Raw genomic sequence first — 24,583 nt, forward strand, 5'->3', positions numbered from 1 at the left:
GATCTATAATTACAAAGACATGTGAAGTCGTAAGGCTACATTGATGTTAGCTATGCTTTGTGACGAATCTATGCCAACTATACCAAATATTATCTAAAATTAAAGATAAATTGATTTCATTCAAAAAGATTTGCAATTATTTTGCTTCAGTAGAGATATTGTAATGAAGTAATATAAAAATTAGCCATCAAAGACTTGACTTCTGAACACATAGAAAATGATCTGCCTCACTGAATTCTTGTTAATTTTACAAAGTGAGATGTTTATAGCATACTACATTGTTATTATATAAATTTATAATACATTTCACATTTATTGATTTTCTGTTTATTTCCTTGATTTTATTTTTTTCCTAGTGGTGACATTTTATCTTTAGTTAAAACATTTCAATAAGATCCCTTTACTGCACTGATGCTCTCATCAGACTGAGCCAAAAACATCTGAAAATGTTGACGAAGCAAGGTGATTTTGAATTTGTGACAAGCACTGCTTTAAGCTTCAGTTTCACAGAAAGAAAATAGTCCCTTTTACAGACCTACATTACAAGTAAGTACACAAGCAAGTATCAACATAAATATTTGAAAATAAATGATTATATATTTATCAATTAAATTGGTATTGGTGTGTGTGTGTGTGTGTGTGTGTGTGTTACTCTTCACTTCAAACACTAGGAATACCAGATAAGCTACCATCTATGTATGGATGATGAATAAAATATGATTAATATCACATTGAAAATAGTTCTCATGAAGCCCATTTAGGGATTTAGTTACAGTACGTGAAAAAAATCGATTTGCTAGCAACATAATAAAATCTTAGAAATTCTAAAAAGTGATGTTTTCTGGAATGTCATCACAGCTAAATACATCACATAATGTGATATATGAGAGAAAAGTATTTTATATCCTTGTATTCTTGGTGTATTAAATAATTGATAGGGTTATTTGTCTTCACTATAATATTAAAAAGGCATTGCCCTTCTAAATGGTATATGTTTTAATAATCATTTTCTCAAATTGTTAGGCTTAGTGGGTTTGATTTTAATTTAATAATTTATTGACTTTGGCATAAGATTACATAACTGCAGGAACAAAGATTTTTTAACATTTTATTGTATAATTTTCAATAAAACAGAATTCCAACAGTTGTGAGAAATGAAAAAATCAAATACTATATGAGCTTAAGTTCTGCTGAAAATTTGCTAGGTTAAAATAAGAGCAAGTTGGGCACTTTAACACTTCAAACTTGGGCAAAATATAATATTCTGGTCCACAGGTACACACGATGGCTATTTTTGCAGTCCAGTTTCTTTAGAAATTGCATACCTACTTCAATGTAATATTCCTAAAGTGCTTCAGGGTAATTTTTACAAATCATGATCTTTTGGAATAATTCATTAATTTAACTAATATTTATCACTGTATGCCTACTATAAAATCATTCCTGAATATTATCAATTTTAATTCAGTGTGAAATTCTTCCTCCTTAACTTTAATTCTCTTTCTTTCTCTCTTTTTTTCCTCTCCCCTCCTTTCTTTGTTCTTTCCTGACCACCCTCCTTCCTATCCTCCATCCTTTATTTCTTGTATTTTTGAAAGAGATAATTTGGGATTCTTTGGCAGCCAAGAGGATTGGCAGCCAAGCTAAGCGTGTATGGAATATAAAGAGAAAACACTTGAGATTGAGGTAAATCTTGAACAGCATTGAAAGTCAAGTTGGCGTTAACTAGATAAAATGTGACTAGGAGATGGGCATAGGCAAATAAACACATGGAAAGGTGAGGGAACAGGGCAAAAATCAAATAATGTAATGACACTGAGGGAGTATACTTTGCATCTGAAGAAGTGACATAAAAAAGGTCATGCAGGAAATGAGGGTACACGTTGTTACAAATCCTAGGTGCCATCACAAGAACTATTACTTTTAATATAAAAAAATGAGGAAAGCACAGGATTATAAGAAGAAAATGTCAGGATCACAATTGCTTTCTGAAAAACATCTTCACTGCCTCTATTGTTCAGTAAATTGTAAGATAAAGTACTTGTGGGAAGATCTTTGTAAGTTTTTATTTAAACAGGAATCAGCTGGGCTTGGGAAGCCAGGGCGGATCACTTGAGGTCAGGAGTTTGAGACCAGCTTGGCCAACATGGCAAAACCCGTCTCTACAAAAAATACAAAAAATTTAGCAGCTCGTGGTGGTGCATGCCTGCAATCCAAGCTACTCGAGAGGCTGAGGCACAAGAATTACTTGAATCAGGGAAGTGGAGTTTGTAGTGAGCTAAGACCGCACTACTGTACTCCACCATGGGTGACAGAGTGAGACTCCACCTCAAAAAAAACAAAAAAAACACAAAAACAGAAATCAATCAGCTTTGATGATTAAAATAACACAGACCAACAACGATGACTGAAAAATCATTTAAAAAAGCACTATGTAAAATATCATTTAAAAATAGCACTATTTAAGTATTATTACTATGTATACATATGTACATACACACATACATCACATATTTCTTGTGAATATTAATAAAATTATTTACCCTATCATAGGTAAGTTATTTCAATTTTTAATTTTTTGATTTAATAAGGATATTTGTCTCAATTAGTTCAGCTTAAGAAAACATCTATTCAATTTGGACATCTATTTGTCCAGCACAAGCTTTTCTGCTAAGCAACAATTTTCCAGCTGCATAAAGGCATTGTTAACTGCATTTGTCACAAGTACTTCAAATCTAATTTGTTCTAAACAGGGTTTACCTTCATGATACTTTACAAAAACGATTTCAAATTATTGCTCATATGGCTTATTGATATCCTATTAGTCTACAAGCAAGACATTTTCCAATCCTCTAAATCTTCCCTTCCCTCAATTTGCTATGTCTGACTGAGAAACCTTATTGCATCTATGTCATGAATACTTTTAAATCCGATTTCCTTTGTTCACTCACCCTGGTGAATTAGAAAAGATATATATCACCAATTTACTATTTTCCATATTTTCTCTAAGTATCAATCACATTAGGCTAATTGATTTTTCTATTTTCTATTCTATCACATTTTTATTCCATCCCCCAATTTCAGTCCATCTTTCACTTTCAGTCCATTAACCAAAACGTAGACTAGAATGCATGTCTCCTACTTTCATCCTTAGAGTTCTTATCTATTGCACTCTAAAATAAGATGTCTCGGAATAGGCTAGGAAGCCTAGTATTATCTTGAACACTTCAAACCCTTTAGCTTCATATTGTCACTCCTTTTTCCACTTCTTCCCATATGTATGCTTATGCAATATTCAGCTAATTGCACTTTACCTAATTTAATCATTGCTTGTGGCTTTATTCCTTAGCTTATGCTCCCCCTTTGAACAAAATCTCCCTTCCCTCTCTTCTTATTCCATCTGGCTACAGGATACCTACCCTCTGAGACTAATTTGTAAATATATTTTCTTCCCAGCATACTTTCCAAATCACTTCAGGTTGCGATAAATATATTTTCTATATGCTCAAATGGAATCTTAATGTTACAGGTGGAGCTGTTCAATATGTTATTTAATAAATCACAATGCAATTTTAAGTACCATTAGACCGTTTTTTTCTCATAATTTATTGATATTTGTAGACTCTTATTACTTATTGTCCTTAGCAGTCTACTTTGAATCAGTTACAAGGGCACAAATATCACTTTAAAGTACCTTTAAATTACATCTTTTAAAATTCATAAGACAAGCATAAAGCAGTACTTATGCTTTTCCTCATCCATGTTTTCAAGAGTTCTGACATTTTCAGAAAGTGTTTCCTGAAAAAGAAAGGTGAGACGGTGTTTAATAAGAAAAGAAAATGCAAGCTTATGAAATATGAAAACTTTGTGCCATTAGATGATAACCTCTTTATTTTTGGCTTTCTATTGTGCACACAGGCAAGCTCTCATGTAAATTAACGTATCTTTGAAAGTGTATCTATTTTCTAGAAGAAATACATTCCTTGATAAAATCCAGTCTATTGTAATCCCAGCTACTCCGGAGACTGAAGCAGGATAATTGCTTGAACCCGGGAGGCGGATGTTGCAGTGAGCTGAGATAATGCCATTGCACTCCAGTCTGGGCAACAAGAGCAAAACTCCAACTCAAAAAAAAAAAAAAAAAAAAAATCCAGTCTACTAATCACAGTCTAACCTATGTAAAATTTCCTTACATCTGACCCTCAAGCCATCTCAAAATCGAGACTATTATAGAAAGTTTTACGTATGTATGACCTTACTGAATTTATAGCATAAAAATTTAATTTTTCAATGGCAAAGTGCACCATAAAAAGAAGCCTAAGAAATTAAAGTCTTTTTGTTTATATATCATATCTTGTTTAGCATAATTTTATGTTAAAAATTTACTAAACTAAGATCATGGCTCATTAAAATTTAGCCAATAACCAAACAATTCTTTAAAATGAAAATTTAACCAGCATTATTTTATCTAGGGTGGATGAAATATAGGAGCTTTACCAAATAATTTTAGTTATCGGGTAGTTTAAGTTTAGTTACATTATTGGATATAGGATATACATAAATGTGTTACACTATTGGACAGGACTTGTAAGAGTCTGAGATCTCTTCAGTAACCTGTTGCTCAAGGAGACTTGCATTTCAGTCTTCTAAAGGCCATAGCAATGTTTTATGAGTTTCCTATGCTGAATCACACTGAGCCTATGAGAACAATTATGGAATTTATTAACATATAGCTATTATTCCTCAGTATATCTAGACTGTTGCTCTATTAGATTTCTGAAGGACCAACTATCTCAGACAGCATCTTCATATCTCATACATTTCCTGGTTGACAAATCCACATTTCCAAATTGCAGTCAGTCTACAATGGAAAAGACCTGCAATCTATGAGATATACATGACCAGCTGGATTTGATTTTTTTAAAGATTCCAATGTTAAAATGGGTTACTGAATAATATCACAAAACATATTTCTTTTTCCACCTAAGCCACTTATTTATGGCAGTAATGTAATGAAGCACATTGATTTATGACAGTTTTTGGTAGCGACATATGAATTTCACATTGAGTTTCTTGCTCAATTAAATGCTTCCATGAAGGTGACTAAGTCATAATTTTTAACATCTGAAAGCCTAGATCTTCTGATGACTAGTTATTATAATTACTATTTTTAGATTTATTTAGTGTATTTTAAAATGACAATGTGATAGACGTGAAAGACTCCAATCTTTCATAGTGCCACAAAAGATAACATAAAAATATTTAATATCCCAAATGGCTATATGCTTTATATAAATATTAATAACTTATTAGTAAATAATTCTGTTTTACACTCAAATATTTTGAAAACCTTTTGATACCTGTGTTTCCAAAGATTACATTTTCAGACTGGACTTCTAGAAGTCTGAGATCCTTTCAAAAACCTGATACTCAAGGGTATTGTGATATCAAAAAGTCATTCTCAGGTTGAATATACATATTGATTTAATCATATATATATATATGTATACACATGTATATACCAATCAGTCTTCTATGTTTTCAGGGATAATATTATTCCTTTTATATAAGGATAAATGATTTAGCCTAAAATATATGATCACCTAGTGTTGAGGGTGTGGTCAATAATTTTGTTTTATTGTTTAAAGAAAATCTTCCCAAATCATATAGAGTGAAAAATGGCATATACATGGCAGCATATGAAAAATGCTAAATTAAAAATGAGAAAGTAACATAAGAGTGGTTAGATTTGATAGGCCTGGGTGATGATGTCTCTTCAGGATGACCTCCATATTCTCTCACTGTTGCCATTAGTAGGTGAGTTTGAGTATTCATAAAACTTTTCGTGGTATAACTGACCCTCTATGCATTTGCCATTTTGTACAACAACCTAAACCTGGTTCTTTTTGCTACAGATATTACTAAAATTTCATTACTAATTATGTAGAAGAGAATAAATGCATCTGTGAAAAAAGCCTTTTAAATAAGCCTTTTAGTGTAGTTATTGAAGCATTAACCACTGACCATGAAGCAATACAGCTGTTGTTCAATTTCCAGTTTCCTACTCACAATCTATGTGACTTTAGCAAATTATTTATCCATTCCATGTTACAGTTTCCTCATCTGCGATATAAGCTAATACACACCTAACTCATCGATTTTTATAAAGACTTAGTGATTTATTACTTTTAAAGTTTTCCAGTTTTTATGCACACAGAAATGTCAGGGCTTTCATTATTCCTGCTGAAGGTATTTTGTCAAACATCCAGATCATGTGTTCTTAACTTAGAGTTCATGGAATCTGTGTGTGAAATTCAGGGATTTTGAGATCTGGCATGGAAACAACACATCTTTGAAATTTCAGATTATTTTCATTTGATATATCTTTTGCAGATACCTCAAAAAGCCATTTATAGTTATCTTTATTGCAAAATCATAATTATTTTGATCAACAAAACATTAGTGATTACCATCTTCCTCTCTACAGATGGCTATGCCATAAAACTGGCCATCTATTGAGCTATATTGGGCCTGGCAATAGTCATTAGGCCACAAAACACTCAAATTCAGAGTTCTCCAATTCTGACCCAGACAGGAAGTTACTTTCCATCATTGCCCATTCACAATCATTTGCTGATCAATATGTAAAAGGCAGTTAACAACCAGCCTAGAGTTTAATGTTCAGCCATTACATTCATTACACTAATCCTTCTTGAAACATAAAACTTAACTTACCTAGATTTAAATGCTTTCTTATTTATTGTGTTATGAGAAGCATATATATATTACAATTTATAAAATACTGTAATAATTGTCAATATATTTCATGTTTATTGTAATACTATGTATTTCTATGTAATTTATGCATTTAAACACATATTTTGATGGGTAGTTTGTAAAACTGAACAAATTGTCCAAGTGGGCCATGGCACACACACGTGCACACACACACGGGCACACACACACATTTAACTTTCAGACTCTACCTACTAAGCTGGTTTGTAAAAGCTCAAAGGACACTTTTTTTTATGAAACTTTCATGGTTTTCCCCAAATATAGTAACAGTAACTACTATATATGAAGTGACTTACTTTATATCAGGCAGGCAATTTATATATACCATTCTAATAAGTCCATACAGAAAATCTGCAGGCTATTTGTTTTAACCCTCAGTTTACAAATACAGTCCATAGAATTTCAATAAATACTTAAAACTAACCAGACTGCTACAGGTTGAATTAAAATTACAAATTATAACTTTAAAGCAATATTAGATATATTCTATTTCTGTTGTATTTATCTGTCACTTTTTTCCTTATTGTTTCTAGTACATTCTAATGCTTTATATAACTGATATCAGCCTTTTTTTGTGGCAAATGATGCAAAGATTTATACATAGTGGGTGCTCACTACATATTTGACAAATCAAGGCATTGATTTTAATTCAGAGAGGGGAAGCAGAGACAAAGGAAAGTAACAAATCGAACAACATATTAAACTTGGCTGGGCACGGTGGCTCACAACTGTAATCCCAGCACTTTGGGAGACCAAGGTGGGTGGACCACAAGGTCAGTAGTTCAAGACCAGCCTGGCCAATATGGTGAGACCCTGTCTCTACTAAATGTACAAAAATTAGCCGTGCATGGTGGTGGGCGCCTATAGTCCCAGCTACTCAGGAGGCTGAGGCAGGAGAATCGCTTGAACCTGGGAGGCAGAGGTTGCAGTGAGCCGAGATCGCGCCACTGCACTCCAGCCTGGGTGACAGAGTGAGACTCCATCTCAAAAAAACAAAACAAAACAGAGCAAAAAAAAAAAAAAAAAAAAAAACAACTCATAAACCCACACATTAAATATTCAGAGATTTGAGTCTTTTTCTTTGTTAATTCCTGTAGATAATACTGACTTTTGCAAGTTAATTTTTTTTTGTCTTGGGTTTTGCTTTTTCAATTTGTAAGACCTTAGAGAGTCATTTCAAAAATAGAGCTAAGCCTCTATATACTCATTTCTTAATAATAGTGTATCATTTCCTAAAGAAAATCAAGTGTGTTTTGTTCACTGTGTAAAAATCCATAACACCAAAATAGTTTGATAAAATGAGTTATTGTATTTGTAGTTTACATTTATTCTCTAAATTAACCTACTTTTCTTTGTAGAACCTCCTAATCCATTTAATCACAATAATACTAATATTAATATTATATTAGCCATTTTCCCCCAAGAAATGAGTTCTAAATTGCTCCATAGCACACAAATGCTCTTTTCTCCCATGTTTTCCTTAAAGGAAATATATATCTAAGAGATTAAGTGAGGTTACAAAGTTCACACAGTCTTACAAACCTTGATGTTAGGAATCAGATGCTTAGTCTTTCTGGCATTAACAGCATATAATTGTGATAATAGTATTATTCATTGATTTCTTTGTTTCGAACCAGTTACTGTACTGAGCACATTAACACAAATCACTTCAATTAAGCTTGACCATAAAACAACAACAAAAAACTTTGCTTTATTATTTCTTAAGTTTTTTCTATTAGGAAACTAAAGAATCAATAATTTTAGAATATTGCTCTAGTTTATAGAGTTCGTAATAGAGTCTTGATTGTAAACTCTAAGTATTGTCTTTTGTAGGCATGTGTTTTTAGCCATTAATCTGTGTGTTTCCTAGGAGATAGACCAATGTGTATTGCCATCCTGCCCCATGCTGGGCCTCTGTTACATCTTTCATGAAAAACCTGTTCATCATTTATTTCTCATGAAAAATCGTTGCATATTTCCTTATCATTTCTTTCTCTGTCCCCTGGGGCATTTCTTATAATAATAGTTGTTAACAATTTACTAATTGCCAGTCACTCGTCTAGATGCTGGGAACAAAACAGTGTGTAAAACTAAACTCCCTTTTCACAGAATTTACATTTTAGAGATTTCCTCTTTGACTAATGGATGATTTAAAAGAGCTTTGCTTTCCTAGAGTACAATCACTAATTTTTAATTAGGTTTCATTGTAACTGGATAATACACTCTATAAATTGTTAATCTGTTTAAACTTATCAACATTAGGTTTATATACAGTAAAGGGTCTACCATGGTGAATATACATGAACACTGGAAAACAATGTTGACTGCCGTTTTCTAGAAATATCGATTAGTACAAAGTGTTATTTGGATCTATGTCTTTATTTTTGCTTTCTTATTATTTCTCCAGTGGTTGTATCAATTATTAAGAAACTGGCGTATAATCTTTTTCTATAATTGTGAATTTATCCATTCTTTTTAATTCTGTCAGATTTGTTTCAAATATTTTGAGGCTCTCTTATTAGGTATATACATTATAATTGATATTGTTTTTCTGATAAATTTTTATTTTATTTTATTATTATTATACTTTAAGTTTTAGGGTACATGTGCACAATGTAAAGGTTAGTTACATATGTATACATGTGCCATGTTGGTGTGCTGCACCCATTAACTCGTCATCTAGCATTAGGTATATCTCCTAATGCTATCCCTCCTCCCTCCCCCCACCCCACAACAGTCCCCAGAGTGTGATGTTCCCCTTCCTGTGTCCATGTGTTCTCATTGTTCGATTCCCACCTATGAGTGAGAATATGTGGTGTTTGGTTTTTTGTTCTTGCCTCAGTTTACTTGCAATGATGATTTCCAATTTCATCCATGTCCCTACATAGGACATGAACTCATCATTTTTTATGGCTGCATAGTATTCCATGGTGTATATGTGCCACATTTTCTTAATCCAGTCTATCATTGTTGGACATTTGGGTTGGTTCCAAGTCTTTGCTATTGTGAATAATGCCGCAATAAACATATGTGTGCATGTGTCTTTATAGCAGCATGATTTATAGTCATTTGGGTATATACCCAGTAATGGGATGGCTGGGTCAAATGGTATTTGTAGTTCTAGATCCCTGAGGAATCGCCACACTGACTTCCACAATGGTTGAACTAGTTTACAGTCCTACCAACAGTGTAAAAGTGTTCCTATTTCTCCACATCCTCTCCAGCACCTGTTGTTTCCTGACTTTTTAATGATTGCCATTCTAACTGGTGTGAGATGGTATCTCATTGTGGTTTTGATTTGCATTTCTCTGATGGCCAGTGATGGTGAGCATTTTTTCATGTGTTTTTTGGCTGCATAAATGTCTTCTCATAATACTGCTTTTATTGAAGTCCTTTTTATGTTAATATATCTTCTCCAAGCTACATGTGCTGATTCTTTATTTGAAATGTATTTTCTAGCAATTTAATTATTACCTATTTTTGTATATTAAAAGTGGATTCCTTGTAGCCAATAAGAAGTTAGATCTTGCTTTTAAAAATTGACTTTGTCAGTCTAACATCTCTTCCTTTAGTCCTTCAAATCTGTTTCTCACTAGTATAATTTCCACCTAGTCTGAGAAATTTCCTTTATAATTTCACGTAGAACATAACTAATATTCTCTTGATTTTTTATTCACCTGAATATGTCTACTTCACATTCTATTGAAGGTTATGTTCAATGGGTATAGAATACTAAAATGACCGGTGTTTTATTATGTCTTGTTTTTTTTCTTCTTTTCTTTTTTTCCTTTCTCTATGAAATTTGAAAATGTTGCTCCTCTGTCTTCTAGTCATGGTTTCTGACAATCCATTCAAATTATTACTTCTTTATGTATAATGTTTCACTTTTCTCTAGTGCTGTGAAGACTTTTTCTTTATATTTGCTTTTTAACATTTGATTTAATGGATATAGGCATAGTTTTCTTAGACTTTATGTTGCAGAATTTTGCTCCTTAGTTCAGCTAAAACCTAGGTTCTCGTCACATGACCAGGAAAATTTAGGAATGCAGACACATTGGAGGGTTAGTAGAACAGGGTTTTATAGGGCAAAAAGAAAAATAAAACTTTCAGCAAAGCGAGAGGGGTTCCTGCTACCGGGTCCTCACCTCACAGATCGATTCCCACATTACCACAGGAGCTGAAGAGAGCAGGCTCCTCCCCTGCATAAGGCATGACATCCACGTGGCTCCACCCACTTCCTCCAGTGTGCAGGTTGGGCTCCAGTCCACTGTGGGCATACCCAGACAAGCCCTGGGAAGTTTCCCTCATCTACACAAAAGCATCTGATGTAAACACTTGTGTGATGGGTTGGAAATTCTCCAGGGACACCTTTTTATCTGCCTAGGCATTTGGCTGTCTCATTCCCCCCTCTAAAGAAGTACCTCTAACTGCCATGAGAATAAGGATAAAGATAAGGATGAAGACCAATCTTAATTGCTTCCTATTGTCAGGGAAGCTGTTTTGGGAAAATGGCAATCAGATTTCCCTCAGAGGCCTATTTCAGGGTTCCCAGTAAAAAAGGCCATCATCCAAGGCTCCAGGTGCAGACTGGAGTTTGATGGCCTAAAAGTGAGAAGAGACAAACAGGTTATTAGAAAATATGTATCAAAACAAAACAAGCAGTGGGTAAGGACAACTAGAAAATCCAGAGGCCTTTTACCAGTTTGCACAGGGAGAGAGAGGCCAAAAGCCTAACGGGGAAAAAAAACCTTTTACCCTTTTGCTGGCATGTCATGTTTCTGTGTTCCCTTCCCCTGAACCTAATCCTAAGCCAATTAGTCTACGGTTTGAGAAATTAACTCCTCCCAGTTTGAAGGATACATCTGAGGGAAGTGTTCTGTGGTATGGGACACCATTACCTACCTACCAGTGAATAGAGGACAGAGGAAGAAAAAGGAAAAAAGAAGGCATTTTTTTCAGAAGAGTCCCAGGGGTTCGGGACATGTTCTAAAAGGGTGCAGACTAAAGATGAATGGCTACTCATCTAGAAATAGAGGAGCATGTGTGCCTGGTTCCTTTCTTTTTCTAGCAAATACTCAGGGTGTGTGAGGAAGAGAAAGTGAGTTGTTCCTTTTTCTTTCCTCTGTCCCTGTATTGCTGAGTCCCACCAACTGTGACAGGGTGCCACCCATGGGTGTCAAAGTGGCTTTCATCCATGTTAACAGGGGGTCTAGGGGATGGGAATAGCTGCCCTGTCTTATGTCCTCCCTATCTCCCCTGCTGGCAGTAGCCTTTTAATTCTCTAGACCTCATTTATGCCATGGATACTAGCATGACCTTTATCCATGAAACAGGAAGCTTGGCTTAATCAGCGGGAATTAGTCATGCTCACCTGTGCTGTGCCTTTTGACTTTCATTATTGTCTGGCTTCTGGATCCCTAAGATCCAGTTTTCTTAGGCTTTTGACACAAAGCTTGGAATTAACTTTGGGACCAAAAACGTGTCTCAGCATGGAAGTTGCATAGACTCCTTAACATAAGCCATAATGCTAAAGTGAAGCTGTGGAAATGAGTTCTCCTCCAACAAAGGAAAGAAAAGGGTGTCTTGTGACACACCCGGATAACTGGTGGCTATAGTTATGCTTGCTAAGATTTGGGTGTATGGGGTTTTACTTTGGTTAGCTCCCTTGGTTTTACTTTCCCAAAAAGTAAACCTCCGGATGATGGGCATCCTATTTATTCCCATCAGCTGGCAGGATTTGCAGGATAATTGTTCAGAACTAAAATACTGATCCAGATTTTTACATTACCCATTCTCTTTTGTCCTTTCTGAGCTGCAGCCAGAGATTGTTGGTTGGTTCACAGGCACAAGCAGGGTCAGTCTAAAATGTAGGTAAAAACTTAAAAAGAAATAATAAGTCTAGAAACTAATGATGATAAGTTTTGAAACATAATTTCTCTCTGTCTCATTCTCATTTCTGTTAAAAACAAATCATAATAGGAGTGTGTTGCTTGCAATATAGACTTTAGTCTTATAATTGGCTTGATTATGTGCATAAAGTGCAGCAAAAACAATTATTTCTACGTAGGCCCTCTAGATTGGCTTTCATGAAAATCTGTTTCACAAAGAATCTCAGATAAGACCATTTAAAGCTGAGCCCAGCCCTAGGTTTGTATCCTCACACACCTTTGAATTGTGTAAACTCCTCTCTTCTTGAGGTCCCAAGAGCATATGATATCTGGGCCTGTTGGAAAGTGACATTCTTTACTCACCGCAGGTTAAGAACCCTGTATGTGGACTGTGTAGACAAACGTTTGAGGCCAGTTTTCCCAAGGGGTTTCCATCAGCTCTGCAAGTTGAGCTTGACTGCTTAAAGGGAAGCACACATTTCCAATCAACGCCTGGTAAAACAACCAGTTTCTCCAATTGCATTCTGTTGCAAAAGAAAAAGGATTCTTATTGCACTGATGCAAATGACTATACTGCCATAAGTTAAGAATACTCAATATTAGTTTCCAAATTCTGGAGAAGCCAGGCAGAGAGAGACAAATAATGCTCCAAATTTTGTTCACAGGAGTACACCTTACTCAATTATTAAAGGTCATAAATAGTTCAAAATAAGTTTCCTGGACTCTGAAAAACAAAATAATGATCAGCAATATTCCAAGCAAAAGCTAAAAAGATTACTTCAGTTTTCTATTAGTTCAGTCCATTCAGTTAACTCTTGTTTTGCTTGCTCTCCATGAACATTTCAATTTTCATGAGTCCTGTATGTTTTTCCTTTATTCCAATGTCACAATCTCCAAAGTTATCAGAAGCCTGCATTTGAGAACACCTGTCAAAGTTCCATAGCTGATTATAAACATCATGTGAAGAGGATAGGATCAAAACAAGACAACAATGGTTTGTGAGTAACAAAATGTCCAGGGTAGTTGCAGTCAGAAACATGATTGACAAATAAATTTGGTTATCTCCATGGTTTACAATAACTTAACATAATAGCTATAATTATGATTGATAGTATATGCTCAAACATTAGAATTTTTTAAATCCCATAAAAGTTTGGAACCATACGTTAGTATTATTATTAGTACTATTAGTATTATTCACAAAAATACAACCTAAAAAGGATTGAACACCGTTTTGTCAATCCCATGTACCTAAAACATATCAGATAATCCATTTACCTTACTTTTTTTGATGTTGCAGGTGTCCTCTGTAGCATCCAAAAGTCTGGTATCAAGAAAGACAATTTTGAAACTGAAGTTTGATTTTGGGAAGGCTGTTAAGTATGTTAGGGATTTAAAATACTTGATGTTATGAAATAGGATTCCAGATTACCATGTTATTTACTTTGCTAAAATGATGACTCAGAAATTCTAAAAGCAAAAATCTGTTATAACACTTTACAAATTTTGCTGAAGAGTAGCTTACTGCTTTAAGAGTACCTTGTTATGCTTCTATTTCAATGCTGAATTTACAGAAAAACCATATAATATTCTTTGAATTTAGTCAATATGTTCACACATGGGATTTCCTTTGCAAGGTTAATTTTTGCAATCCTTCCACAACTTGTTTGAACTTTTACTGTTATCTTATTTAATTCAAAACAATCTTTTAACCTTAGGCAGAATTTTACATTTCTATGCCTTCTTATAATCTTTTACTAAAAACATATTTTACTGTTCTCACATAACTCAAATGTAAATATATTTTTAGTGGTCTCAATTACATGTTATAATGGTAACTCCTAGCAATTTTCACTTTTAAAGTAAAACCTGGTAAGTTGTTTTAATTATGTGCTAGGTGCAGCCAAGGTTTGACTCCTTCCAGCACAACTAAGGGCGTGGTTAGTAATATATGTCTCCGGGCCTTACCAGTTGTGAAGCCAGCAAATTGAATCATTCTCAAAAAGCATTTTATAGCCTTAAAACATTTAGCAAACCTAGTATCTGACGTGCATAATTTAGTCCACCTATTTAAATTTTGATGACATCTGCATTTCACCAAATAATCTTTAAGGCTGTTTTTATTTCTCAAAGATTAAAGTCATGAGAACTAAAAGCTACCACAGCTTTTATCTTTCCATTAAAAAATATTTGATCCAAGTGCTTATTTTTCTTTAGGCCAATTAGAGCTGTTTTTATAAACATCACAAATACAACACATATATAACTACACAGCCAGGCAGAAGAAAACTCAGCAGCCACAAGGTTTTTCATTTGCCAGTCTCCTAATAGGATTATTGTCCTCCAGGCGGATCCCTTTAAGAGACAGGGCTAGGAAAACATGCTGCTTCTAGGGCGTAATAAACAGGCATAATTGGGAGGCAAAAACAGATTTTGAGAGGGATCTATCTGCTTTTAATTCCTGGGGTTCCATGAGGAAAACAGATTTCTTCCCAAAAAGGGGTCAGTGGTGCCTTCTGTTTTTCTCAAGGAGTCCCATGCACCCCAGAGTTATCTTAGAGCCTCACGTGCATGCATCAAGAGTGGCAAGACAAAATGGAGAAAAAGAATTCAGCCAACTGAGAAAAAAACCCTTTTTCCAGCAAAACAAAATCCAAGAGGGAAAAAAAATTAAATAAATAAAGGCCTTTCAAATATGCCTATAACTTGGATATACACTTTTAACTAAGCTGTGTGCTCTTTAAGAAAATTGTTTTAAATCCCTTGTTATCTGGTTTTAGTTATGCCAAGCAGCCAATATTTCTGGCTTTCAAACTTTACTAAAGGCTCAGGGAAAGAAAAATCCAAGGCTGTTGAGGGGAAAAGAATCAACAAATTGCAAAGGTCATCCAGATATCAAACCAGAAGGATTTTATTCCTTAAGCCAGGATTGAACCCAGCTGCCACTGTAAAATGGTGGAGGCTAAACGAAACATTGCCCTGAGGTTACAGGTCACACTTGAAAGACGTAAAACTAGATGGAGACCTGCAGCAAAGTTTGCTACTGACCATACAGAAAGTCATGCAAAGCACACTAGATTGGCTACAGATTAAAATCAACCTCATGAATCATTTTTAATAATTAAAACTTTACAGAGAATATAAACAGTGATCCTTATAATTCCTGGCCTAGTAAAATGTCTTCTAAAAGGAAAAAAAAAAAAAAACTCTCACTAAAAAGTTAACTGCTGGCAGGGTAGAGAAAGGCAGAAAAGTTTAAAGTGCAGAGTTGGAAAGATGCCTGCAGGAAGAAAATCTTATTCTTATGGAAATGGGTTCCTCAGCAGGGCGAGGAACTTAAGAGGGGAGCAGGGAGCCTCTGGTTCACCTGTCTATCCCTTAAAAACAGGAAAAGGCTGATATTCCTGACCGCTGGAAGAGACAGGAGTGGAGGGGATGGAGGTATAATTTCCCCTACTCTCAGAAAAAGTCCGAGGACACAAAGGCTTAGAAGGTAAAGGAAAAAAAGGGGCGTTTTTGTTCGCATCTTACTCACCATTTCTCAAGCCCCGTGTTTGGGTGCCAAAATGTTGCAGAATTGTGCTCCTTAGTTCAGCTAATACCTGGGTTCTTTTCACACGACCAGGAATATTTAGGCACACGGGCACATTGAAGGGTCAGTAGAGCAGGGCTCTATTGGGCAAAAAGGAAAACAAACAAAAAACTATTTGCAAAGCGAGAGGGGTTCCTGCTAAAAAGCACCACCTCACACATTGATTCCCAGGTCACCACAAGAGCTCAAGAGGGCAGGCTCCTCCCCTGTGCAAGGCATGAATTCCTCATGGCTCCACCCACTTGCCCCAGTGAGCATGTCAGGCTCCAGTCCACTGTGGGCATGCCCAGACAAGCCCTGGGCAGGTTCCCTCATCTGCACAAAAGCATCTAATGTAAACACTTGTGAAGAAGGCCAGAAATTCTCTAGGGACCCCTTTTTATCTGCCTAGGCATTTTGCTCCCACTTACACTATTTGGAATTTGCTGAGCTTCTTTCATTCGTAAATGTATGTCATTGATTGTACTGCAGATTTTGAAAGTCTTTGGGTATTTAGAAGTATGCCCCAATTTTAACTTTGGGTACCGAAATTACAAATACATTAGACCTTTTAATATTGTCCTTCACGTTTTGAGGTTTCCTTATTTTTCTGTTTCAAAGTATCTCTTTAGTCTCATTCATTGTTCTGTGTTCTTTATGTTGGGGAATTGTTATCGATCTATAAATTTGTACCATTTTCTTTATATTCAAAGTTGATTCCTTGTAGGCAATAAGAAGTTAGATCTGGCTTTTTGGACATACTATTTTATGTTCAACATATTTTCCTACTATTATTCTTTTTTTGCTGTTGAACTTAATAAATGTTTAATTTCAGATATTTTATTTTTCATTTAAAAAATTTCCATTTGCTTCCTTTGTAACATTCCTTTGTCTCTGCTAATATTTACTGAATGTCCGTTACTTGTTTTTGTTTTCGTTTTTTTCCTAGCCAAATTGACAGCAGAGTGTCTAGCAAGACTTGTAGTCACCTATGCTTTTCCACTCTGTGAATGGGAAAAAATATCCCAAGGAAAAAAATAATAATGCAAATCACTTTAATAACAGTTGCTTTTTCAAATTTTGACATCTCTTAAAAAAACTAATATGTTTATTTTCAGAGTTTTCAATTAGGGTATTTTTAATTTACTTTTTTTACTCTAAAAAATGTATCCAAAGTTCCCCGTCTCTACTTAGAAAAACTACAAAAATTAGCCAGGCGCGGTGGCAAGCGCCTGTAATCCCAGCTACTCAGGAGGCTGAGGCAGGAGAATCGCTTGAACCCAGGCAGCAGAGGTTGAAGTGAGCCGAGATCGTGCCACTGCACTCCAACCTGGGCGACAGAGTGAGACACTGTCTCAAAAAAAAAAAAAGTATTCAAAGTTTATAGTTACAATTAGTAGGATGGATGGACTATGGGGAGCTTTCACTGCCAAAGATTAACCAGAATTTCAGGGTTATATTTTTGCTTTTGTTTTTATTTTTTGAGATTAACTTTAAAATAACTTTATTAAGTCTGCTTTCTGATATTCCACTTACTATAAAAAAGAATTTTATCCAAACAATAAATTAATTTTAATAGACAGGTTTAGAATATTTGTTATTTAGTGTTCATATAAAGAAAACAAATATAGATTTTATTTAGTCTTCTTGTCCTATTATACACATATAAATATATAATTAAAATAAAGCTCTTTAATTTTGTTCCATTTGATCATACATTTGTCTTATAGAACCCTTTCTATTTATTGTTTTCTTCCTTCCATTTTGTTGCAATAATGAAACATTGTTATCTATCATTTACTCTCTAAGTACTTTGCTGGTATAAGGAAAGGTTATAAACTTTGTATAAATACTTATACTTAACTGATTTCTTAAACTTTAATTTTTTTCGAAGACATAGAATTATATCATTTAAATTATTTTGTATCAGGCTTTCCAATTTTTTACAACTTAGTTGCTTTTATTTAATTTCATGCTCAAGTTAATAAAAATTGAGACATTTCATACAATTTTATTTTATCTTTACATATTATACTGGGCTTTGTAGCATCCATTGAAATAATTAATGACATTATCTTAATATTTTTTGGAGGTAATATTAATACAATAGATTTCTCCTCATTGATGCACTGTCTCACATGAAGAGAGAATGCTCTATCTCTATTACTGATGCTTCCTCACTGTAACACTTTGTTACCTATCCACTCCTAATTTCATTCTATTCATGATGTGTAGATGAGTTAATGTTAATTGATAAGTTGAGGAAGACAAATTCTTTATAAAGAATACAACTCTGTTTTATTTTTCTTTGGAACTAAGAGATTCTCAAAGGCCATATGCACTGCTGTTTCCTCTGGCCCATAGTAAAACAGCTTATTCCTGGGGAAGAATCTGTTTAGACAGAACACCCTTGAACAATTCTGGAATCTAGCATTATAAGCTCCCTTCCCCACAAGAAAGCACTAATCATGTAGAATCTGGTTTAACTTTACCGGTTTCTTATCCAGTTTCTCATTTGATTAAGAACTTGGGCATACAAGAGTGGTGTTATTTATCAACCCCCTTGTACACCAGCATTTTATTGCTCTTAATTTAATTGAGTATACTATCAATCAAATGAGTTTTACTTAATCATATATGAGATATTCTGATATTTTTAGTAATTGTCAACAAATTTTATTGTGTTTTCTTAGAATAAAAATATAAATTTTTTTGTTACTTTAAATTTTGAAGCATTTTTATTGCCTTTACTGGTTATTCTTTGAACATTTTCCAATGTAATTGAGTGATTCTGTTTTCTTAACTTTGAATCAATTCAGATTTTTATAAATTATATGTAAATATCTCTGAGAAGTTGCAAGTAGCCAACTTTCACACTCATATGGGATGTGTAAAATAGAAAACTATACTATGGGTCCACTGTAAATATATACTAGAATAATACATTCTATCTTGTCTGACAAATAAATTTTCATTAATATTATAAATATTTGCTATAATGGTGGCTACAGTTTTTTTTGACTCATTAGTAACAACGGTATGTTTCACATGGTAAAGTCTGAGTTAATTTGAAAATCATGTTAGTTACAACTCTCACTGATAATAAATGCTGTTTTGGTTTGGCATTTTTTCATTCTTTGAAATTAAGGCAATGAAAACTAAAAATCAAAGCGTTTGATGTGCTGAAATTACTCTAAAGTGTGTATAGTGATTTAAAATCATTGAAAGGCTTTACATTTTATGGGTACTCTACTGTGGAATTTAGAGCACTTTGATAATTTTAAATTACTCTTCACTACACAAAGCAATTTAAATTTATTGGAAACTAAATCTGGAAGAGTTCAAATTCTGGGCAATGTTGTACATATTGCTTGAAAATTACTAAGAGCACTTAAGCGTTTTTTATATGCACTTCATTTAAAGGTGATCCAAGCTTTAGTGTGGAATGATATAAAAACATTTGGAAGTGCTAGAATCACTGTAGCTTCAATTCTAATTCAGAAAATTTAAGTTTTCTGATAAGTACATTAAGTTAATATTATTTAACTTCAAATATTCATAAGATGATATTTAAAATATAAAAATATATTTAAAAATATTTTTGTAATGGTCTTATTTTTTCAGTCTTTTTACAATTTATTTCAGGGAAATTAGTGAAGCTCCACTGATTATAATTTGAAAAATTCAGAGCTAAGTTCAGATAAATTCTGATTCTATTAAAATGGTGCCACCAAATGGTTTCATTATATCTATTATATACAATATCATTATATGCTACTACAAGAAATTACATTATTGGGCGAACAATCCAATCTCAATATAATATGCATCCATTATAATTAAATCCATTATTTTACTAAGTTAAATAAAAATATTTAAACATATACAAATTATTCTGCAAATTTGAATGTCTCTTACATTAATAATTGGTAGCCTCACACATGAATAGAATTTTCAGTGAGAGATACAATCTTCAGGATGATGATGTTTGAAAAAGTGAATATTAAAAGCATTCTAACTCATGCCTTAAAACCTTTTAGCAGTGGGTTTCTCTCCCTGATATAGCTTCAAGTTTATGTACAAAGTAACATGCTGAGGAACAGCAGTAACTAATCCGTGGTTTTGTCTGCACATTATAAGAAGTGTCATTTAAAAATAGATCTTCCCGTGCACAATATTCTCCTGGACCTTAAAGAATGGGGGATTTTCTCATTTTATTTCAGAAGAAGTAGGCCCTTAAGCATTTTGTCAGCATTTCAGGAGTGATGAATAAGCTGGCTTGAAGTACTTCATGCATACATTTTAATGATTAGAAGGGACTATAATTCTCTCTAGCCTACCTACAATTCTATAGGAACTAAACTCCTGAAACTGAATCTGCATTATCTAGTAGGCATCTTTATAAATGAATTTAGAAATGCTGCACACAGTATTTGCCTCCAGTGACATTCATTCTAATTAAATTCCAAATAAAATAGTGTGGGTGTAAACCAACCAGAAGCTTTTTTCACTACTGAAAGGCAGAGAAAATCCTTAAATAGGTTCCCTTTCATTGCTAGTGACTCTGAAATGACATTGAGAATTGTCCATTCACAGCTTCTTTTTTTATAAGAAGGGATTCAACTTAAATTGTCTATGCCTTCAAGACATTCACTACAGCGTCCTTGCAACAAAGTAACAGGAGAGTCAAATTCATGTATATCACATGAAAACACTAAAAATGTGATCTATCTGGAAAATAGTATTCAATAGCTTATTTAAATATGTTAAGCAATCATAATTTAAATGCTTTGACGAAATTCGGAAGATGCAAGTGCCTCTCTCATTGTTTGGAGACATCAAAATTGATTTTAATTTTGATTTCTGATGGACTGTCTCACTTAACACTTCCTGAATATGTTAATTTGATAGAGCAGTATTAGAAGACACTTAGTTACAATATGTTTTTAAAACACTCATGTACCAAATGTTAGAAACCCAACTCAACGTCATAGAATTATTATAGGGAAAAACAAAGAAATACTTTTAGACTTGATTTTTGAGAAATAGTTGCCAAGGTAGAAGTAGGAGAGATGGAAGTGAAAAATAAGTGGCTTATGAAATTATTTACTTTAGCTTGCAAGGAAAAACATTACTCTTGTTAAATCTTAATGAAAAGGACACTCAATTTGATTGTCAAGGATTGCATAGTTTGAAAAACACTGGTATCTATAAACAATTTCTTCCTAACATAAGAAATTGTTTGAGGAACCTCAAGCCTAATTGCCAAATTGTGAATATGACAAGACTTGACTCTTACATTATTATTTACACAGTTTAACCTCTTTCCATTTTAGTAAAGTCAGCATTTTTAAAGAATAAAAATAACAAATAGAAAGGTATCAAGGGGTGAGAGTAAATAAACAAAATCTCACGGACAATAATATAAAAGGAAGAGTGTAGAGAAAAATGACAGAGGCATTAGGTTTGGAACTAAGGCAAGGAAACTGCTGAAAAAAAATTTGGCTATAATAAAATTATCCCCAGAAAAAATAAAACATTTTTGTTTATCTATAGGCAATGAGAAAGTAAGGAAAAAAATTGGTAAAACTGAAATCAGGAGGCTTATGAAAATAAATTAAAGAGGAAAGGAAGAAAAAATGAAAATACTCAATCTCAACCCACAGAGTAAGCTCTGCAACCACTTCAATTTCAAGGGATTGATATTTCTGGTAGTTAGATATTAACAAAAATTGGAGGTCTATTGTTATTCAGTAGATTGATAGATTGACTCATTGGGGTATAATGTAGACATAGGGGTCAAAACACCCTCTGTTTATATAGTTACATAATTTTATGTTAAAAATATATGGCGAGTGAAGAAAGAACAAATAATGAACACATTATGTAAGTTGCAAATTATGTAAGAACTATAATTTTTAGGAGACTTTGTATTTATATATACTACTCTTTTGGCTCTTGACTTTTACATATCTATGAGTATTCTTATTTCTAAGTCAATGTGAAATTGTGCAGTGCTCACACATTTGCAGAATCAAAATATTTATGGTTTGTGTCTTTATTAATTCTTTTTTCCAGAAGTTTAAAAATTTCTAGATTTGTTCTTTTTTTAGAATTATGTGTAATAACCAAATAGTATCTCTTGTTTGTTTGTTTTTTTTTCTGTGAATGCCCAGCCTTTTTCACTTAACTGTATATATTATTTATTAAAATTAGTTGTTTATTTAGGAAAGCTCTTTCTATTTTCAGGTTGGTACAAAAGTAATTGTGGTTTTTGCATTGTTGAAATTTGTCATTTGATATTGGAATACGTTCTTAAATAAATATAGTTATGTTATACATCATTTTAAGGGGAATTTCTCACTTCATTTCTTTTTTTGCTAATGACTTATTACTTGCTGTTTATTTTATGTTTATTTTAGACTATGGAATTGATGTCAGACAAAAAGCAAATTCAAGCGACTTTCTTACTCGCGTTTAAACTGGGTCACAAACCAGTGGAGAAAACTCGCAACAACAACAACGCATTTGGCCCAGGAACTGCTTACAAACATACAGTCAGTGGTGATTCAAGAACTTTTGCAAATGAGATGAGAGCCTTGAAGATGAAGAGCTAGTGGCTGGCCATCAGAAGTTGACAACGACAAATTGAGGGCAATTATCAAAGCCAATCCTCCTACAACTACACGAGAAGTTGCCGAAGAGCTCAACGTCAACCATTCTACAGTCGTTTGGCATTTGAAGCAATTGTGAAAGGTGAAAAAGCTCAGTAAGTGGGTGCCTCATGAGCTGAGCGAAAATCAAAAAAATCTTCAATTTGGAGTGTCATCTTCTCTTATTCTACACAAAAACAATGAACCATTTCTCTATTGGATTGTGATGTGGGACAAAAGTGGATTTTTTACAGCAACTACTGAAGACGAGCTCAGTGTGAGAAGAAGCTCCAAAGCACTCCCAAAAGCCAAACTTCCACCAAAAAAAGATAATGGTTGCTGTTTGGTGGTCTGCTGCTCGTCTGATCCACTACAGCATTTTGATTGAACCATTACATCTGAGAAGTATGCTCAGCAAATTGATGAGATGAGCTGAAAACCGCACCACCTGCAGCCAGAATTGGCCAACAGAAAGGGCCCAATTCTTCACCACAATGCTTGACCACAGATTGCAAAACCAACACTTCAAAAGCTCAGGAAATTGGGCTACTAGGCTCAACAAATTGCCCCAGCCACAATATTCACCTGACCTCTTGCAAACCGACTACCACTTTTTCAAGCATATTGACAGTGTTTTGCAGGGCAAATGCTTCCACAACCAGCAGAATGTAGAAAATGCTTTCCAAGAGTTCACTCAATTATGAGGCACAGATTTTTACGCTACAGGAATAAACGAACTTACTCCTTGTTGGCAGAAATGTTTTGATTGTAATAGTTCCTATTTTGATTAATAAAGTTGTGTTTCAGCCTAGTTATAATGATATAAAAGTCTGAAACCACAATTACTTTTCCAACAATTGAATATTTTCACTTTATCAAATGATGTGAAATTTTAATTTTATTTTTATAGTCTCTTAAACTTCTTGTTGAATTCTGAGACATAGTTGCATAGTAATTAATAAATGACTATTTTAATGAACTTAATTTGTATCTGAATTTTACACATTTAACTTCTTTGAGAAAAAGATTTTAAGCCTAGCAATAATACAATATTTTTTAAAAGTTTCTTTTTTTGGAACAGAAAAAAACTTTGGCACATATACTTTAAATCACATTGCAGTACATCAATGACTTTATAATAATACAATGAGACAGAGAGGAAAAAGTCATGAATAGCTTCCTCTAAAACAAGTATCCAGTAACAATGTGAAACTCAAGATTAATTGACAGTATTTGTAGATTCTAGTAATTATGTCTTTAAATATATGATATTTTGTCAACTTTCTGTCCTATGATGTCAAATCAAATCTAATGGAGAGTATATTATTTTACATATATACACATATCTTTTCATCCACAGTTCTTGGCTCATAACTCCCATAGTCCTTATTATTTCCTAAGTGAGTAAAACAATAAGCATATATTTTGTCAAAGTATTTGGCCTTTTTTCCTTGGTTCCTGAATAGCTTCAGAACGATAAAAGTAAAAGGCAATCTTTTCTTATAATGTTGTGCTGTAAGCCTCGGAAGCGGGCCTCATAAAACAGCATCTCTCTCTGACCTTCTCCTGCCCTTCTTTCACCTGTTCCTTTTTCTCCTCAAAGCAGCCCATAGAAACTGAAAATATCGCCTAATCTTCAACTGCCTTTCTGTCTTGGAGCCAGTTATAAAGAAATT

At 33.8% G+C, this 24,583-nt stretch overlaps 1 long non-coding RNA gene across 1 annotated transcript; it reads right to left on the minus strand.

Moving 5' to 3' along the window:
* Nucleotides 1-3,582: 3,582 nt before the first annotated feature.
* On the minus strand, nucleotides 3,583-16,505 carry LOC107974779 (uncharacterized). The gene is made up of 3 exons (XR_001717780.4): nucleotides 16,219-16,505; nucleotides 13,047-13,207; nucleotides 3,583-3,798 (listed from the first exon to the last, which is right to left on the minus strand). It is a non-coding gene; the product is annotated as an uncharacterized LOC107974779 (long non-coding RNA).
* Nucleotides 16,506-24,583: the final 8,078 nt, after the last annotated feature.

Source organism: Pan troglodytes, chromosome 4 (assembly GCF_028858775.2).
Source record: "Pan troglodytes isolate AG18354 chromosome 4, NHGRI_mPanTro3-v2.0_pri, whole genome shotgun sequence".
Taxonomy (NCBI): domain Eukaryota; kingdom Metazoa; phylum Chordata; class Mammalia; order Primates; family Hominidae; genus Pan; species Pan troglodytes.